This window comes from Zea mays, chromosome 7 (genome assembly GCF_902167145.1).
Source record: "Zea mays cultivar B73 chromosome 7, Zm-B73-REFERENCE-NAM-5.0, whole genome shotgun sequence".
Taxonomy (NCBI): domain Eukaryota; kingdom Viridiplantae; phylum Streptophyta; class Magnoliopsida; order Poales; family Poaceae; genus Zea; species Zea mays.
The window spans coordinates 95,912,891-95,933,238 of record NC_050102.1 but is presented as its reverse complement, the minus strand read 5'-3'; the positions used below and the strand labels follow the sequence as shown (position 1 = coordinate 95,933,238).

The window sequence follows — 20,348 nt, the reverse complement described above, 5'->3', positions numbered from 1 at the left end:
GCTCAACCGGTTACCCCTGGGGCCTCGGTCAACCGGCTTCCAAGGGCGCCAGCCCGACCCGAGGCCTCGACTTATCGACTTTGGCATCGGCCCCGCTGACGGACAACACGGCTAGGCTCCGGCCAACCAGGTTCCCATTCTCGAGCCAACTCCGCCTCTGTTCATACTGATATCGCTACCCCTGGCCTCGGTCCACCGAAGGGCGGCCGAGGGGTCTCTTCAACTAAGCTAGAGGAGCCCCAGACAACAAGGCCGAACGGGCCGAGGGATTCCTACGCCTCCGGGATACGGATACCTCACCCGTCACCTTGACACGGGGCAACTCATGCTTGGTAAAGCGGTTCAGATAATCAACGGGCGAGACTTAGTGCTCGAAAATGAGGAAAAAACACGGCTCAGTGCCGAAATTACATACACGTTCAGGCCTCGACAGCCACAATGAACGAACTCACTGGCATTCGAAGTGCCATTACAAACGGAACTCCGGTTCCCCCTCCGCAGGTACGAACAACCCCACTCCGAGGGGGAAGGCCTGCGGAGCGACGGAAGGCCGACGAACGGCGCGCCGTCACCTGCTCCAGCAGTGGCGACGACGGCGACTTCTGCTCCAGGGGGCCGAACAGCGGCAACGCTGACCTCAGGGTGGATGCCGCTGCCAGGAGGCCCCCGCCCCTGCCAAAACTCGTGAGGCAAGGACGGGCAGAAGGCCGTAGAAGTTGGAGGTCAGCCCGTGGCCGGTCCCGGCCGCCGCGCCGGCGGAAGAACCTCTTCCGGCTGCCGTGGCAGACGCCGACGCCGCAAGTGGCCCCGAAGCCACTCGCGGCTGAAGACCAGGCACGCTGCAGCTGCCGGACGCCACGGGCAATGCCCGCTTCTCCCCCCATCACTGAGTGAAGGAGCGGGCCACCGCCCACGCAGGGGCCGACCCCAACTCGGCACTCTCCCCTCCCCAGCCTTGGTGATGAAAATCCTTGAGGCTGAGGAAGGGGCAGAGGCCGCAGCCCGGCTCGCTTTCCCCCACCATCAAGCTGGAGGTCGCCATCTCGGGTGACCGCTGGTGAAGGGGTGCGACCGGGCTGCGTGATGAAAATCCTTGAAGCCGAACGATGGCCGAGAGGTACCAACTCCCATGGAGTTGCGTTCCTCCAACGAGGAGGCGGAAAGGCGGCGGATACCCCCCATCCGGGGGCTTGGAAGACGGGAAGACCCGACGCTTAAGGGAGGAAGAAGACATGGTTGCCTTACGAAAGGAGCCTCCCTCCTTTTAAAGGCAACTCCCCCTACGTGCGCCCCCAGGCTCCGCGGGCCGAGTCTTCTCCAACACGCTCCAAGGCCCTCCCCTGCGACTCGGGGGCTGGGTCCCGCATGTCATGCAAGCCGGCTCAGGGCAGAAGAAGCCAAACCGCCGCGCATGGTGCGCACGACCGTCCAGCGGTTACAGGCGACTCCCCATTTTCGCCCAGACCAACGGGCAGAAGGAGCGGGCAGCCATGCAGACGGCATGCAACCGCGCCAGATGGACGCGCTTCTCCGACTTCTGACACGCCAGCTTGGAACCCAGGCCCACGCGTCGAGCAATCGGCGCGCCAGTTGCTGCATGCAAGCAACCGCACCGCCACTTGTGCCACCATCGCGCCTCTTCGGTTGCGAAGCCTATGCCACGACTCGAGGCGACCCAACAGCGCCAGACTGGCGCGTCGGTCAAAGCGACCGAAAGTGGGCCGGCAGTAATAGCGGTGGCAGGCGGGCGGGCGCAGCGGTCACGTCGTCAGCCAGGCTCACGTCCCATCCTGAGACAGCAAGAGAGCCTCCTCTCACGGCGTGAAGACGGTGCACCCGTGACCCGTTCCTCGAACGGATCGCACGCGCGCAACGGCCGCCCCGCCAACCACTCGCCCTGTCGCATTAACTCCGAGGCGGGACACGCGGCGCCTCTGGTAGGAGGAGCGCGCGACGCTTCACCTTCGCCGTAATAACCGCGTCAGAAAAGGTACGCCACGTCGTCCGATTTCGTATCCTTTTCCGTTTTCCTCTTTCTCTATCTCTTGCAACAGGGACCGGGAAAGGGGGATACCCCGAAAGGGATCCTTCTCCGCGAAGGAACCGGGCTCCGAGCCCCCCATTACTGATCAGGGGTTCGAAGGCTGGCCCCCCGAGGGTTCAACAGTCGCCTCAGATCGCGTGGGCCCGACACCCACTACTGGTCAGGGGTTCGAAGGCCAGCCCCCCGAAGGGCCCCATGGCCGCCTCAGGCTACTCGGGCTCCGCGCCCATTACTGATCAGGGGTTCGAAGGCTGGCCCCCGAAGGGTTCACAGTCGCCTCAGACACCAAGCGAGGGATGACCAGGGGTACGTTCGATACATAACCGAGGCTCGGGCTACGCTCCCGAGGTACCCTAGGACATTTCCGAGACCAGCGGGAACGATCTTGTAACGGAATCCCATCGGAGGGAGGCATCGAGCCCTCGGACCCCGTCGCTAGGGGACCGGGTCCGGCAAATCACCCGCAGGTACTTTTGGGCGTGCCTCTGGGCCCCTAGCCGACCCCCAACGAACGGGGCACGGACGTCCACTCGGATTACCCGCTTGCAGCTCACCGGAGACACCATGTTCGGTGCCCATCGAGGGTAACATGGCGCACTCCCCCCCTCCTCCTTGCGGAAAGGCGACGTAGGGGCGTATGTAAAAAGCCGAGTCTGTCCCTGATCGTCCTCTCGCCCTGTGCAGAGGCTCGGGGGCTGCTCTCGCAAAAACCGGCTCCGGCCAAATCGTTGACAGCGTCAACATACCAGCCCGAGAGCTTGGGCCCCGACCGTGCACCCGGGCTACGGCCAGTTCGCATGAGGGAACGACCAGACCAGCCGAAGCGTTAAGCGAAGTATTAAGACCTCGAAGGAGTGTAACCACTCCTCCGAGGCCTCGGGGGCTACACCCGGCGGGTGCGCTCGCGCGCACCCACCGGAACGAAATGCAACCGAGAAAGGCTGGTCCCCTTGCAAAAAAGTGCGACAAAAGCCTCCAAGCGAGTGCTAACACTCCCTTCGAGGCTCGGGGGCTACTGTCGGGGACCATAATTAGGGGTACCCTCAAGGCGCCTAATTCTCAGCTGGTAACCCCCATCAGCATAAAGCTGCAAAGGCCTGATGGGCGCGATTAAGTCAGGGATCAGTCCACACGAGTGACTCGATCACGCTTCACCCGAGCCTAGCCTCGGCCAAAGGCAGCCGACCTCGAGAGACTTCCGTCTCGCCCGAGGCCCCCTTTTTATGGCGGACACATCACCGGCTCGCCCAAGGCCTTGGCTTCGCTCAGAAGCAACCTTGACTAAATCACCACACCGACTGACCAAATTGCAGGGGCATTTAACGCAAGGGTGGCCTGACACCTCTATCCTGACACGCGCCCCCGGCAGAGCCGAGGTGACCGCCGTCACTCCACCGCTCCACTGGCCAGTCTGACAGAAGGACAACGCCGCCTGCGCCACTCCGACTGCAGTGCCACTCGACAGAGTGAGTCTGACAGGCAGTCAGGCCTTGCCAAAGGCGCCACGGCGAACTCCGCTCCGCCCGACCCCAGGGCTCGGACTCGGGCAAGACCCGGAAGACGGCGAACTCCGCTCCGCCCGACCCCAGGGCTCGGACTCGGGCTAAGACCCGGAAGACGGCGAACTCCGCTCCGCCCGACCCCAGGGCTCGGACTCGGGCTAAGACCCGGAAGACGGCGAACTCCGCTCCGCCCGACCCCAGGGCTCGGACTCGGGCTAAGACCCGGAAGACGGCGAACTCCGCTCTGCCCGACCCCAGGGCTCGGACTCGGGCTAAGACCCGGAAGACGGCGAACTCCGCTCCGCCCGACCCCAGGGCTCGGACTCGGGCTAAGACCCGGAAGACGGCGAACTCCGCTCCGCCCGACCCCAGGGCTCGGACTCGGGCTAAGACCCGGAAGACGACGAAACTCCGCCTCGCCCGACCCCAGGGCTCGGACTCCGCCCTGGCCTCGGTCGAACGACTTCCGCCTCGCCCGACCCCTTGGCTCGGGCTCGGCCACGGCAACAGAAGGCAGACTCAACCTCGGCTTCGGAGGAAACCCCACGTCGCCCTGCCTAGGGCACAGACCGCCACGTCAACAGGAGGCGCCATCATCATCCCACCCCGAATCGACTCGGGTCACGGAGAACAAGACCGACGTCTCATCCGGCCAGCTCCGCCAGAGAAGCAATGATGGCGCTCCACAAGCTCTATGACGACGGCGGCCCCCAGCTCTCTTACGGAAGCAGGACAACATCAGCAGGGACTCGACCGCTCCAACAGCTGTCCCTCCATCAGGCTCCGCCGCACCTCCGACAGCCACGACATCACGCCAGCAGGGTGCCCAGATCTCTCCGGCTGCCACATTGGCATGTACCTAGGGCGCTAGCTCTCCCTCCGCTAGACACGTAGCACTCTGCTACATCCCCATTGTACACCTGGATCCTCTCCTTACGACTATAAAAGGAAGGACCAGGGCCTTCTCAGAGAAGGTTGGCCGCGCGGGACCGAGGACGGGACAGGCGCTCTCTTGGGGCCGCTCGCTTCCCTCACCCGCGTGGACGCTTGTAACCCCCCTACTGCAAGCGCACCTGACCTGGGCGCGGGACGAACACGAAGGCCGCGGGACTTCCACCTCTCTCACGCTCGGCTCCGGCCACCTCGCCTCTCCCCCCTTCGCGCTCGCCCACGCGCTCGACCCATCTGGGCTGGGGCACGCAGCACACTCACTCGTCGGCTTAGGGACCCCCCTGTCTCGAAACGCCGACAACATGTATGCTACAATTCAATCCAAGTTCCGCGAATCTAAGACATTTAGCTCACTATGCAGCCTGCAAAAGGTCTTCTCATCTAGAGGCTTGGTAAAGATATCGGCTAGCTGGTTTTCGGTGCTAACATGAAACACTTCGATATCTCCCTTTTGCTGGTGGTCTCTCAAAAAGTGATGTCGGATGTCAATGTGCTTTGTGCGGCTGTGCTCAACAGGATTTTCCGCTATTCGGATAGCACTCTCATTATCACATAGGAGTGGGACTTTGCTCAGATTGTAGCCAAAGTCCCTGAGGGTTTGCCTCATCCAAAGTAGTTGCGCGCAACACTGTCCTGCGGCAACATACTCGGCCTCAGTGGTGGATAGGGCAACGGAAGTTTGTTTCTTAGAATTCCATGACACCAGGGACCTTCCTAAGAATTGGCACATCCCCGATGTACTCTTCCTATCGACCTTACATCCAGCATAGTCGGAATCTGAGTACCCAATCAAGTCAAAGTTAGACCCCTTTGGATACCAGATCCCGAAGCAAGGCGTAGTGACTAAATATCAAAGAATTCGCTTCACAGCCACTAAGTGACACTCCTTAGGATCGGATTGAAATCTAGCACACATGCATACGCTAAGCATAATATCCGGTCTACTAGCACATAAATAAAGCAAAGAACCTATCATGGACCGGTATGCTTTTTGATCAACGGACTTACCTCCTTTGTTGAGGTCGGTGTGTCCGTCGGTTCCCATCGGCGTCTTTGCGGGCTTGGCGTCCTTCATCCCAAACCTTTTTAGCAAATCTTGCGTGTACTTCGTTTGAGAGATGAAGGTGCCGTCCTTGAGTTGCTTCACTTGGAACCCAAGGAAGTAGTTCAACTCGCCCATCATCGACATCTCGAATTTCTGTGTCATAACCCTGCTAAACTCTTCACAAGACTTTTGATTAGTAGAACCAAATATTATGTCATCGACATAAATTTGGCACACAAAAAAATCACCATCGCAAGTCCTGGTAAAAAGAGTTGGATCGGCTTTCCCAACCTTGAAAGCATTAGCAATTAAAAAGTCTCTAAGGCATTCATACCATGCTCTTGGGCTTGCTTAAGTCCATAGAGCGCCTTAGAGAGCTTACACACGTGGTTGGGGTACCGTTCATCCTCGAAGCCAGGGGGTTGCTCCACGTACACCTCCTCCTTGATCGGCCCGTTGAGGAAAGCGCTCTTCACATCCATTTGGTACAACCTGAAAGAATGGTGAGCGGCATATGCTAGCAAGATACGAATTGATTCTAGCCTAGCCACAGGAGCAAAAGTCTCCTCAAAGTCCAAACCTGCGACTTGGGCATAACCTTTTGCCACAAGTCGAGCCTTGTTCCTCGTCACCACCCCGTGCTCGTCCTGTTTGTTGCGGAACACCCACTTGGTTCCCACAATATTTTGCTTGGGACGAGGCACCAGTGTCCAAACTTCATTGCGCTTGAAGTTGTTGAGTTCCTCCTGCATGGCCAACACCCAGTCCGGATCTAGCAAGGCCTCTTCTACCCTGAAAGGCTCAATAGAAGAGACAAAAGAGTAATGCTCACAAAAATTAACTAATCTTGAACGGGTAGTTACTCCCTTGCTAATATCACCCAATATTTGGTCGACGGGATGATCCCTTTGGATCGTCGCTCGAACTTGGGTTGGAGGTGCCTGAGGTGCTTCTTCCTCTTCAACTTGATCATCCTGTGCTCCCCCTTGATCATGCGCCTCCACTTGAGGTACCTGTTCGTCATCTTGGGATGGGGGATGCACCATAGTTGAGGAAGACGGTTGATCTTGCTCCAATTGTTCCTGAGGCCGCACATCTCCAATCGCCATGGTGCGTATTGCGGCCGTTGGAACATCTTCTTCATCTACATCATCAAGATCAACAACTTGCTCTCTTGGAGAGCCATTAGTCTCATCAAATACAACGTCGCTAGAGACTTCAACCAAACCCGATGATTTGTTGAAGACCCTATACGCCTTTGTATTTGAATCATAACCTAATAAAAACCCTTCTACAGCTTTGGGAGCAAATTTAGAGGTTCTACCTTTCTTCACAAGAATATAACACTTGCTCCCAAAAACACGAAAATAAGATACATTGGGTTTGTTACCAGTTAGCAGCTCGTATGAAGTCTTCTTGAGGAGGCGGTGAAGGTAGACCCTGTTGATGGCGTGGCAAGCCGTGTTCACGGCTTCCGACCAAAAACGCTCGGGGGTCTTGAACTCTCCAAGCATAGTCCTCGCCATATCAATGAGCGTCCTGTTCTTCCTCTCTACCACAACATTTTGCTGAGGTGTGTAGGGAGCGGAGAACTCGTGCTTGATCCCCTCCTCCTCAAGGAACTCCTCCACTTGAAGATTCTTGAATTCGGACCCGTTGTCGCTTCTTATCTTCTTTACCTTGAGCTCAAACTCATTTTGAGCTCTCCTTAGGAAGCGCTTGAGGGTCCCTTGTGTTTCAGACTTATCCTGCAAAAAGAACACCCAAGTGAAGCGGGAAAAGTCATCAACAATAACTAGACCATACTTACTTCCTCCTATGCTCAGATAGGCGACGGGTCCGAAGAGGTCCATATGCATCAGCTCCAGAGGTCTTGAAGTGGTCATCACATTCTTGCTGTGATGAGCTCCTCCCACCTGTTTACCTGCTTGACAAGCTGCACAAGGTCTATCTTTTTCGAAATGTACATTGGTTAGACCTATCACGTGTTCTCCCTTTAGAAGCTTGTGGAGGTTCTTCATCCCCACATGTGTTAAGCGGCGATGCCACAACCAGCCCATGCAAGTCTTAGCCATTAAGCATGCATCTAGACCGGCCTCCTCTTTTGCAAAATCAACTAAATAAAGTTTGTCGTCTAGTACACCCTTAAAAGCTAGTGAACCATCACATCTTCTAAAGACAGACACATCTACATTTGTAAATAGACAATTATATCCCATATTACATAATTGACTGACAGATAGTAAATTATATCCAAGAGACTCAACTAAAAACACATTAGAGATAGAGTGCTCATTTGATATTGCAATCTTGCCTAAACCTTTCACCTTGCCTTGGTTCCCATCACTGAATATGATTGAATCTTGGGAATCCTTATTCTTGACGTAGGAGGTGAACATCTTCTTCTCCCCCGTCATATGGTTTGTGCATCCGCTGTCGATAATCCAGCTTGAACCCCCGGATGCATAAACCTGCAAGGCAAATTTAGGCTTGGGTCTTAGGTACCCAACTCTTGTTGGGTCCTACAAGGTTAGTCACAATTTCCTTAGGGACCCAAATGCAAGTTTTATCACCCTTGCATTTTGCCCCTAATTTCGTAGCAACTATCTTCCTATCTTTTCTACAAATAGTAAAGGAAGCATTTAAAGCATGATAAATTGTAGATGGTTCATTAACTTTCCTAGGAACATTAGCAACATTTCTCCTAGGCATATTATGAACAACATCTTTCCTACCAACATTTCTATCATGCACATAGGAAGAACTAGAAGCAAACATGGTATGAGAATCAAAAGCATTATATGCATTATAACTCCTATAAGCATTTCTATATTGTCTCTTGTCATGATACATAAAGGCATGGTTCCTTTTAGCACTACTAGCCATAGGGGCCTTCCCTTTCTCCTTGGTGGAGATGGGAGCCTTATGGCTTGTTAAGTCCTTGGCTTCCCTCTTGAAGCCAAGTCCATCCTTAATTGAGGGGTGTCTACCAATCGTGTAGGCATCCCTTGCAAATTTTAGCTTATCGAAATCGCTTTTGCTAGTCTTAAGTTGGTCATTAAGACTAGCTATTTCATCATTTAATCTAGAAATTGAAACTAGGTGTTCACTACAAGCATCAATATCAAAATCCTTACACCTAGTGCAAATCATAACATGTTCTTCACAAGAATTAGATTTATTTGCTACTTCTAATTTAGCATTTAAATCACTGTTAACACCTTGTAAAGTATAAATGGTTTCATGACAAGTAGTTCATAAGAAAGCATTTCATTTCTTTTAACTTCTAAAGCATAGGATTTTTGTGCCTCTACAAATTTATCATGTTCATCATACAACAAATCCTCTTGCTTTTCTAAAAGCCTATTCTTATCATTCAAGGCATCAATCAATTCATTAATTTTATCTACCTTGGTTCTATCTAGGCCCTTAAATAAACATGAATAATCTATTTCATCCTCATCACTAGATTCGTCCTCACTTGAAGAAGCATAAGTAGAGTTTCGAGTACATACCTTCTTCTCCCTTGCCATAAGGCAAGTGTGACGCTCATTGGGGAAGAGGGATGACTTGTTGAAGGCGGTGGCGGCGAGTCCTTCATTGTCGGAGTCGGATGAGGAGCAATCCGAATCCCACTTCTTGCCAAGATGTGCCTCGCCCTTTGCCTTCTTATAGTTCTTCTTCTTCTCACTCTTGTTCCCTTGATCCTGATCACTATCATTGTCGGGACAGTTAGCAATAAAATGACCAATCTTACCGCATTTGAAGCATGAGCGCTTCCCCTTGGCTTTGGTCTTGCTTGGCTGTCCCTTGCGACCCTTAAGTGCCGTCTTGAATCTCTTGATGATAAGGGCCATCTCTTCATCATTAAGTCCGACCGCCTCAATTTGTGCCACCTTGCTAGGTAGCGCCTCCTTGCTTCTTGTTGCCTTGAGAGCAAGGGGTTGAGGCTCGTTGATTGGACCATTCAATGCGTCGTCCACGTACCTCGCCTCCTTGATCATCATTCGCCCGCTTACGAATTTTCCAAGGACTTCTTCGGGCGACATTTTGGTGTACCTGGGATTCTCACGAATATTATTCACCAAATGAGGATCAAGAACGGTAAAGGACCTTAGCATTAGTCGGACAACGTCGTGGTCCGTCCATCGCGTGCTTCTGTAGCTCCTTATTTTGTTGATAAGGGTCTTGAGCCGGTTGTATGTTTGTGTCGGCTCCTCGCCCCTTATCATCGCGAATCGTCCAAGCTCGCCCTCCACCAACTCCATCTTAGTGAGCAAGGTGACGTCGTTCCCCTCATGTGAAATCTTGAGGGTGTCCCAGATCTGGTTGGCGTTATCCAAGCCGCTCACTTTGTGTATTCATCCCTGCACAATGAAGCTAGAAGAACAGTAGTAGCTTGTGCATTCTTATGAATTTGCTCATTAATGAACATGGGACTATCAGAACTATCAAAGTGCATTCCACTCTCTACAATCTCCCATATACTAGGATGGAGAGAGAACAAGTGACTATGCATTTTGTGACTCCAAAATCCGTAGTCCTCTCCATCAAATGAGGAGGTTTACCAAGTGGAATAGATAATAAATGAGCATTTGTACTTTGAGGAATACGAGAGTAATCAAAAGAAAAGTTCGAATTGACCGGTTTCCTTCTCTCGTAGTCGTTGTGGTCGTCGTCCTTTTGGGAAGAAGTAGACTCATCGCTGTCGTCGTAGTAGACGATCTCCTTGATGCGCCTCGTCTTCTTTTTCTTCCCATCTTTCCGTCTATGGCCCGAGCCTGAGTCGGTAGGCTTGTCATCCTTCGGCTCGTTGTCGAAAGATTCCTTCTCTTTGTCGTTGATCACGATTCCCTTCCCCTTAGGATCCATCTCTTCGGGCAGTTAGTCCCTTTGTGAAGAGAACGGCTCTGATACCAATTGAGAGAACCTAGAGGGGGGGTGAATAGGTGATCCTGTAACACTTAAAAACTTAAGCCACAAAAACTTGGTTAAGTGTTAGCACAATAACCACCAAGTGGCTAGAGAGGAATCTTCAACAAAACACAATAACCAACAAGATCAATCATAGAGATGGCACGGTGGTTATCCCATGGTTCGGCCAAGACCAACGCTTGCCTACTCCACGTTGTGGCGTCCCAACGGACGAGGGTTGCAATCAACCCCTCTCAAGCGGTCCAAAGACCCACTTGAATACCACGGTGTTTTGCTTGCTTTACTCAATTCCGTTTGCGAGGAATCTCCACAACTTGGAGCCTCTCGCCCTTACACTTGAAATTCACAAAGAAGCACAGAGCAAGGGAGGGATTAGCAACGCACTCAAGACAAGAAATCAAGGCAACACCACGCACACAAGTCGCAACGAGAGCTCACAACACAACTCAATGAGTTCACCACTCAACTAGAGCTCTAATTGCTATCGCAAAGAATCAAAGGCGCGGAATCAATGCCTTTGTGCTTAGGAATGTTGTAGGAATACTTGGTGTGCTCCTCCATGTGCCTAGGGGTCCCTTTTATAGCCCCAAGGCAGCAAGGAGCCGTTGAGAGCAATCTAGGAAGGCTGATCTTGCCTTTTGTCGACTGGAGCACCGGACAGTCCGGTGCGCACCGGACAGTGTCCGGTGCCCGATTTCCTTCCAAATATGGCGCAGTCGACCGTTGGCAGCCTGAGAGCCGTTGGCGCACCGGACATGTCCGGTGCCCCCTTCTAGCCGTTGGCTCGGCCACGTGTCACGCGCAGATCGCGCGGCCGACCGTTGGCCCTGCCGACCGTTGGCTCACCGGACAGTCCGGTGCACACCGGACAGTCCGGTGAATTATAGTTGTACGTCGTCGATGAATTCCCGAGAGCGACGAGTTCGCCTGTGAACGGCCCACCGGACAGTCCGGTGCACCACCGGACAGTCCGGTGAATTATAGTCGTACACCGCCGTCGAAGTCCCGAGAGCAGCCACTTCGCTCGAGCCAGCCTGGCGCACCGGACACTGTCCGGTGCACCACCGGACAGTCCGGTGCTCCCAGACTGAGCATACTTTGGCTGCTCGAGCCAAGGCATTTTCAATTGGATTTTTTCTGTTTCCAGCACTTAGACACAATACATTAGTCCATAAAACAATGTACTAAGTCTGAGAAACATACCTTTATCCTTGATTTGTACTTTGTCCACCTTTTTACACTTAGGCACTTGTGTAGGACACTAAATCACCAAAATACTTAGAAATGGCCCAAGGGCACATTTCCCTTTCAAGAAGCAGTTAAAGTAACTTAATTTACATTAACATATAGAAAGAGTGTTAATATTATAGACTAGAGGTATATGAGTGTAGAAGTATTATTATTACAAACTCTGGAGGCAAAAACCCCTCCCGCTTAACAGTATAATGTTTTTAAAAAGGAGGACAACATCCTCCCGAGGCTTCACTCTTGAGCTTCTTCCTTTGGCACCACCTTAGAGCAAAAGCAACAAAAGTTTGCTGCTTCCTCACCTACAACAACATGGGTTCGAAAACCCTAGGTACGAAGTGTACTTTCGCAAGTCTTACCCGTCAAAATAAAAGACTCTCAAGGATATGCTGGCTTGAGGGAGTCAAGGTAAAGCTGAATCAAGAATCAAGACTCCGTTTGCAAAAATGCTTGCTAATAGTGGATCCTTAAAAGTCCATTTTTACTTGTCAGGTTAAGTAAAGTTACCTACATCTACAGTTCTTTCTACCCTAGTTCAGGCAATTGGCATATACTAGCCATCCTTTTATCATCCCTTTAAGTTCACTGGAATGCTACGTGTAAGTTAGTGACCAAGTCTTCATGTCCGAGAAGTAACGGCGATCTGAATCGATTAATACTCAGCTGAGGATCTCCAATCACACGACATATGTAGCACTTAACCCTTGCATATGTCAACTCGCCACCGGGGTTCTTAAGACCAGATCAGGTTCACGCCAACCGAGAGCACAGATACACCACCGTCTAGCCTCTTGCCATGGAGGGTACACGCTACTCTCGCTATCTCTCCACTCCCATTGTGTGTTGTCTTATTCTGGTATTAGTGTGTCCGAGGCAAAGCTTACCCATGATGAGGCATGTGACCAGTTAAAGGGTCCTCGGTCAGCAGGCCTACATCGACAAGGTCCTTAATCGACTCAGACGGAGACACTACACCGAGACTCTCTTCTCGTGCAAGTCACCCGCCCGGTCTCAGCTTTATCCTTTCAACCCAAAGTTTGGTACCTGACAGAGGTACACCTTTTTCGATATTGAACCCATCATGGCCATGATGGATCCACCATCAAGTTTTATTTTTGAAAACATCCTAGACCACTTGAAGCATCATCTTTTGTCTAAACAAAACATTTTGTTTTTCTAGAGCAAGGTTAAGCATTAGAAAAACCTTTTCATAAAACAGGTGATCAAGGAAAGGTGATCAATTTTCCAAGGAAGGAAATGCATCAATTGTTTAGCACACAACTCCTATTACCTAATGCATCAAGCAAGTGAGAAAGATTTCAAAATAGCAAGGAGGTGGCAAATGCACCGGGGCTTGCCTTGTGTTTTAGAAGAGTCGGGCTCTGCTCCACAAATATCAAAAAATAAGTAGTTCCCGACAGGTGGGTCTTCAGGTGGTGGTGGTGCAACTCCTTCTTCAACCACTACTTCTTCCTCGTTTTCTATATGTAATCACATATAACCATGAATGCTCATGTAATGCTTATGAAAATGCAGTCATAGAAAAGGTTTATCAAGTTGTATCTTGAATACAATTTCCCTTCACGGTACTCTAGAGAACTAGGGTTTTTGGAGTTAGTATTTTATTTCATAGGGCAGACACTACTTAGAAGATTATGGTTTTGGGTTTAGGTATCAAACATTGTCCAAAGCAAGTCAAACTTCACACAAGGGTTCTAAATACCATATTAGGCTTATCCAAAAAGTTTGGTGATTTTTGGAGTCTTCAAATAATTCCTAAAATTCCAAGAGACTAGGTTTTGGCTATTTTAAATACTTCATAATTCCTGGTTTAGACTAAAAATCTTGGAACCATTTTTATTAAATACTATAGAAATTTAAGAGTCCAACAAAATTGTTCACACATTTTTAGCATTTTTCTAGAATTTTCCATGGATTTCCAAAGTCTAGTAGAAAAAGAAAAAGAGAAAAGGTCAACAGTACTGGGCTCAAACTGGCCCGAGACGGCCCACGACAGGCGAAAGCGCCCGCGCGCGCCCGCGCTGCCAGTTTTTACCAGGGACCCTGGTGATTTGAAAAACCTTTGAAGAGCCTGCAGTACTGTTTCTTGTGTCACTGACAATTTCGAATAGACCCCTCCCCTTTCTATTGTTTACAATCCGCGATCCCCGACAGTGGACGGCGACAGGCCGAGCTCCGGCGGGCTCGTACTGGCCGGAATAGGCAACGGCTAGGGCTCTAGCTTGGCTGACACTTAATTTAACCCATAACAATCGTTTCCCCTTGATCAATTGCAAGGTTCTAGCCCCCAATCCCTTAGCTCACGGTGACATGCGCAATCTGGGGACAAATCAAAGTGTTCCTGTCGATCTACTCTGGTTCAGTGCAATTGGTTGGGCCGACGAGCTTCAAGGGCACATAGGAATGATAGAACAAGAGCGAGGAGAACATGATCGGACCAGTGGAGCGCTGACCGTGACGAGCTCACACACACGGTGCTCTTGACCGATTTGGGGGAAATCACAAATTGGTGAGCTCTGGTGGATGATTTGAGGCACGAGTTGGTGTATTGGGTGCGTGACTACCTAGCGGAGCCAATGGCATGCTCAATTTATAGGGCCCGAGAGAGGTGGCCCATGAATTTGAGATGGCGTGGTGGCGGCCGGAGAGAGGGGAGAGCACTGTCGCAAGGAATTGGTGGCCTTCACCGTGGCGAGCTCACCGGCAATCAACAGACATGCGTAATACGAGTTACTGCGACGTGGTAAGCCACCTAGGCATGTGGCGCACGGTCGATCGGTGGCCAACTCCGACGATCTTATCTGAATCGCCCATGAGTCAGGGTGGACACGACGGTCGGGGTTGAACAGTGGCCTAAGTTCATCCTCTAGGCGATATTTAGTACCCCGAGCAACTATTAGTACTCCGTTGAGCACGAATCGCAGCGCCTGGCGCAAATCCGAGCGCATGGTCATCGGCAGCGAGGGGAGCTGAACCCAGGGATATTTCTGTTACTGTACCATCAGAGAGTCATTCAGAGCGCCTGACAACATGGTTTGCAGCGACCTAATCTCAGATTTTTGTGTGAGAATGTGTTAATCTCTCTGTAACAAAATTGTAGCCCTAAAATCTAGCTACAATCTTGCTTTAGCAACCATACTCAATTGGTCACTAGATCCCACTCCAATTCGACCTCAAAGTCCAGCCAATGTCACTGGTAACCCTTATTCAGTTATCAGTGCAACTAACAGCTCAACTTTGTGCTCATTTTACTCCAAACTTTGTATGTGATCAAAGCTTAGTTACTTAAGCAAAGTTGTACTCCTATTATAGCTCTACAAGTTTGATGTGTTGACCCTAGGCAAATTCCTTGTTTTTTAGAAATACAGGGCTCCAAAGTCAGCCTTATGCAACTGAATTCAAACTTAGACACATGGAGGTGTGGGGTGTCCTTTTTGCAAATAAGTGCAAACTTCATTATTTGATTTGCAAATCCACAAATGTGTGAAACATATGATTTGAGGTGCCCTAATACCTTGGTTTTTGCACTTTGGTCCAAAAGTGCACCAATTTTACACTTAGCCCCCTAGGGTTCCAATTTAGGGTTTTCAAGGGGTCTTTTTAGGGTTTTAATATTCTAGGGTTTTGATGCCACTCAAGTCCTTCCAAGGGGATATCTTAGGGTCATTTATCATGTCTTTTGAAGTTTTCTCATGCTTGGGCTTCCCTTATATCCATAAGTCCAGATTTAGGGTTAAGTCCTTACACTAGGGTTAACCACACATCAAGTCATATCAGTACAACATTTTTAAAATTTTTACCTAGTGAATGCATTCTAGGTGTAACAAACAAATGATATGCCCATGCACATGATGTTATGCTGAAGTTTTAGTAACAGTAACACCAGAGGTGTTACAGTACTACTATAACAGGAGGCCATAAGGAGAGAATGAAGAGCGAGTGAGGGACAGTGAGAAGGCATCCCCAGATGCAATGCATTAGATCCATTTCACTCGCACCCCGACTTGCTCAAAAATCCATCGATTGATTCCCCTCCCACTCGTGCGTGTGCTGAAAGTATGTAATTTGGATCTCTCTTTTTTCTTAACTTTCGAGCTCCAAAATTTACAGCTAAACTGCTAAAGCTTAAAGCAAGTGCTTTAAGATGTAGTCTAAAATTACTTCTACACTTTAGTGCACCTCATATTTGAGGGTTCGAGCCAGTAAAAAATTCTAAAGCGTTGAAATGTAAAGTTTAGAGGATAGAATCTGAGAGGTGCCCAGAAAAAATTATAGAAAACTATATGTAAACTGACATAACATCAAACAATCAGTGCTTAGTTTTGAAGAGATTGGCTGCACATCTACTGTCTTGAAGGCTGACTGATGGTCTTCCCATAGAGTGCTTGAAGTATTGGTAGCTCACTAGCTCAACAACATGATGGGTAAATTCATTAGTGCTGCGAAACAAATCAATGTGGAACTATGTAGACCTACTACACCTAAAGCTATACTACTGTATATGAAGGAGGCCCGTAGAGCAAAAACTTTAAACTAATTGTTTAGAAAACTAGCTTGCAAAACTTTGGACTAAGCCCCAGCAAATAACTACCAATTTATCCAGCGAATACTCTTACTCATATTCATTGGACTTCATATGCAAATGTTTTCTAAGGTCAGATAGTGGATTTGTCATGCCGGTACTAGGTGCAATGCAAAAAATAGTTTACACTAAGCACTAAAATGGGCTTAAAGATTTGCATCTGCTTGTAAAGACCTTAGACGACCTCCTTTGTGCACACTAGCGCTAGAGGTTTGAACACGAACGTAGTGAGATTTCTCGGACTCAATATTTACAGTCTGTGCAAGTCTAAGAAATTTCAACTGAAACATTACAATCCATACTTATTATTACTTACTATATAAAAGAAACAAACTGAATAGTCCTTGCTCATTGGACAGTTTTGGGTACCAATCACGGATCATACCACGCCGCAAGCATTTAACTCCTGGTCAAAATGTTTGGCCACCAACAACCAAGCGTTCCCAGTTGCATATTTGCCTAGGGTACAAGATGATCTTATAGCTAACAAGATACACAATCGAGGTCTCACTGACTCGGATTCTTACTGAAAGAGATAGAAAAGGTGGGGATTCTTACTGACTGGACCTATAGAATCCAAGAGCGATTGAAATTTACCTGTTGGTGGGGGTTCCCTTATGCTTCGTATTCCCTTCCTCCCTGGAGGCATGTTGTCTTCGGATCTGCTAAAGGATGTGAAGTCCCACCGCCGCCCGTGCAAATGAACTGGTGAAGTCCCGCCGCCCTTGCAGGTGAACTGGTGAAGTCCCGCTGCCGCGTGGTATGGGGAGGTCGGTGCGCAGTATGGGGAAGTTGCAAGGAGATAATCTTGTGCCAAGGAGATAAGGAAAGATGTTGGTCGTGGTCGTGGGGTGCGGATTCAACGATTACAAAATGCAAAAAGGGTTCTGTAATTAATCAAAAAATAATTTTTGCCACTACATCTAGGATTTGAACCTAAGTGCTCCTACAGCGTGAGAAGAAGTGACATACCATTGCACTAAGTGAGATATTCAAGGATGTTTTGGAACCAACTCTATTTGTATAAAAACAACTCTATTTCTATGGATTAAATGCCATATTTTGCACTTTTGTTTTTTTTTGCTTCAAAGATGTACCATTTGCTCTTCTAACTGCTGCAAACTTACTTCTGCTAAAGATCCCCCTTCTCGGATTATTTATTGATTTCTATGATTTAAATGACTTTCAAATCCGAGAAAAATAAATAAATACCAAAGGTGGTCAAAAATAGTGAAACTTGGCATGAAGTCTTAATTTGGTCATAGTTGATTGCGATAAAAAAATCAAAGGATTATACAAAAGTTAGTTTATAGATTGTTCACAGATGGTCATATCTCTCATTAAGATTCACAACATAGGAGTAGTACTTCACAGTTTGATCCATATTTTGTACTTTTGTTTGTTTTCGCTTCAAAAGTGTATCATTCATTTCTTCTAACCGCTGCAAACTTACTTCCGCTGAAGATTTCCCTTCTCGGATTATTTATTGATTTCTATGATTTAAATGACTTTCCAATCCGAGAAAAATAAATACATACCAAAGATGGTCAAAAATAGTGAAACTTGGCATGGAGCCTTAATTTGGTTGTAGTTGATTGCGATAAAAAATCAAAGGATTATACAAAAGTTAGTTTGTAGATTGTTCACAAATGGTCATATCTCTCATTAAGATTCATAGCATTGGAGTAGGATTTCATGATTTGAGCCATATTTTGTACTTTTGTTTGTTTTTTGCTTCAAAATTGTACCATTTGTTCTTCTAACCGCTGCAAACTTACTTCCACTGAAGATCTCCCTTCTCGGATTATTTATTGATTTCTATGATTTAAATGACTTTCCAATCCGAGAAAAATAAATAAATACCAAAGGTGGTAAAAATAGTGAAATTTGGCATGGAGCCTTAATTTGGTTGTAGTTGATTGCGATAAAAAGTCAAAGGATTATACAAAAGTTAGTTTGTAGATTGTTCGCAGATGGTTATATCTCTCATTAAGATTCATAGCATTGGAGTAGGATTCACGATTTGAGCCATATTTTGTACTTTTGTTTGTTTTTTGCTGCAAAATTGTACCATTTGTTCTTCTAACCGCTGCAAACTTACTTCCGCTGAAGATCTCCCTTCTCGGATTATTTATTGATTTCTATGATTTGAAGACTTTCCAATCTGAGCAAAATAAATAAATACCAAAGGTGGTCAAAAAATAGTGAAACTTTGCATGGAGCCTTAATTTAGTCTTAGTTGTTTGTCATAAAAAATTCGAGGATTATACAAAAGTGCATAATGTATCCCAAAACTGAGACAAATTAATTTTGAAGCACTAAACAGTCTGCATTTTGTAGGTGCCCCTTACGTTAGCAAAATAACTAGAGCACATTAGTTTTTCTTCTTTAAAAAAGTGGCGCGAGATGACACCTTTCGGAGAGTAGACGCGGTAAACAGCCTACTATCCGTGGCTAGCCCACACGTCAACAAGAAAAGGTTTCATGAACCATTTCTTCACTGGACCGATGCGAGTTGTTCCCCAAATCCATTGTTGTGCACCCTTGCCGCTCAATCGCCGCTCACACGAAGAAGCACTTCTGTCCCCCCCACTGCCCCTTCAAAACCCCCTGGAGGCGCTGCATCCACGTTCATGTCGCTTGAGGAGGTGAGCACTCGGATCCGGCTAGGTGCCGTAAGGGATGCGATGATGCGAGACCGTGCCATGTTCCATCTCCACGCGCTTTTCTCGTGAGCGCCCTCTGCCATCCTGCCTCCTCCTAGTCACATGCTGCCCAAGGTACTCGGCATCTCTCCCCCGTCCTTGGTGTCCACCGCGAAGGACCTCCGCTCACCTTTCTATTCGTGCACTGTAGGTTACTGGATCTGGTGCGTCACCGTTTAGAGTTGGGTTCCTGTTCCTGGGGCGCTTCTTCTTATGATCGAAGGTGGAACGTCCGTGGAGGAGGCGGTGGGGTATTGATGGAAGTGCTACCCTTGATGGACAGGTTAGTCTTGATTCCTGCCATTTGCATAACCACAGTAACTTGTAGCGGCAAGCTTCCATTTGAAGTCAAACCTATATTATTTCTAAGCTTGTTAAGCCCGATTTCCATTTGCTGCATGCCCACAGGTAGGGATGAAACTGGATCGCATACAAACAGATATTATAGATAACAAATACTAGTCGTTTATTTATGGGATTCAAAGTCAAATATAGATAGTGTTGAATGTGTTAGGTATATATCTATGGATATATTTATCAGAAATCCATTTTGTTTCTATGATTCAAAGTCAAACATGGATAGTGTCGCATGTGTTGAATATTTATATCTATGACATATATGTATCATAAATCCAATTATGAGTATTTACATACACAACTGCATATGCTCTCTCTAGATTCACTGGTTGCAGGCCTATTTTAAGCAAATTCTATCACCACAAGCCTCTGAAAAGATTTTCCCCTATATTTCTTAGGCCTTTATAAAAACTTTGCCTATATTGGTCTCTTAAATAATGGTAAAAAATATAGAAACAAATGGGCTAATCTGGAAGCAATCTTAGATATTGTTAGTGACCACATAGTAGCAGAAATGTTTCGTCTTCAAATAAATCTTCCGGTTCATCTTCCCTTTGTCTCTGAAGGTCTTCAACTGTACTTGCATGAACATGTCAATCCCGGTTTTGGAAGGCAAACCAGATGCGAACCATGTACGTGCCAGGATCAGAAACTCGCGTACACGGCGATTACATAATTGGACTTCATCACACAATTCTCAAAGTAAATAGTGGAAAAGTACTTTATTATATCAAGATTTCCAAGACATCCACAGAGTTTATAACATAGTCATCTTAACATCAAAGTGCGAAAATACGAAACATAGTAGATAAGGCCTTCACAAGTAGCTGATTGGGGGCTTGCCACTAAGAAAACTAGAACTCGTCGTAGTCCTGAAACTCCTCAAATTCCTCCATGTTGCCAGCATCTCCTCCTGAGGACTAAGTACATTGGGGACAACCTGGGGTGGGGTGGTTTG

The 20,348-nt window shown here is 48.3% G+C and overlaps 1 pseudogene; it reads right to left on the bottom strand.

Moving 5' to 3' along the window:
* The window catches only part of LOC118473027 (uncharacterized), a 101,355-nt pseudogene extending 84,378 nt beyond the window's left edge, over positions 1 to 16,977 (bottom strand).
* Between the last annotated feature and the right edge of the window lie 3,371 nt (positions 16,978 to 20,348).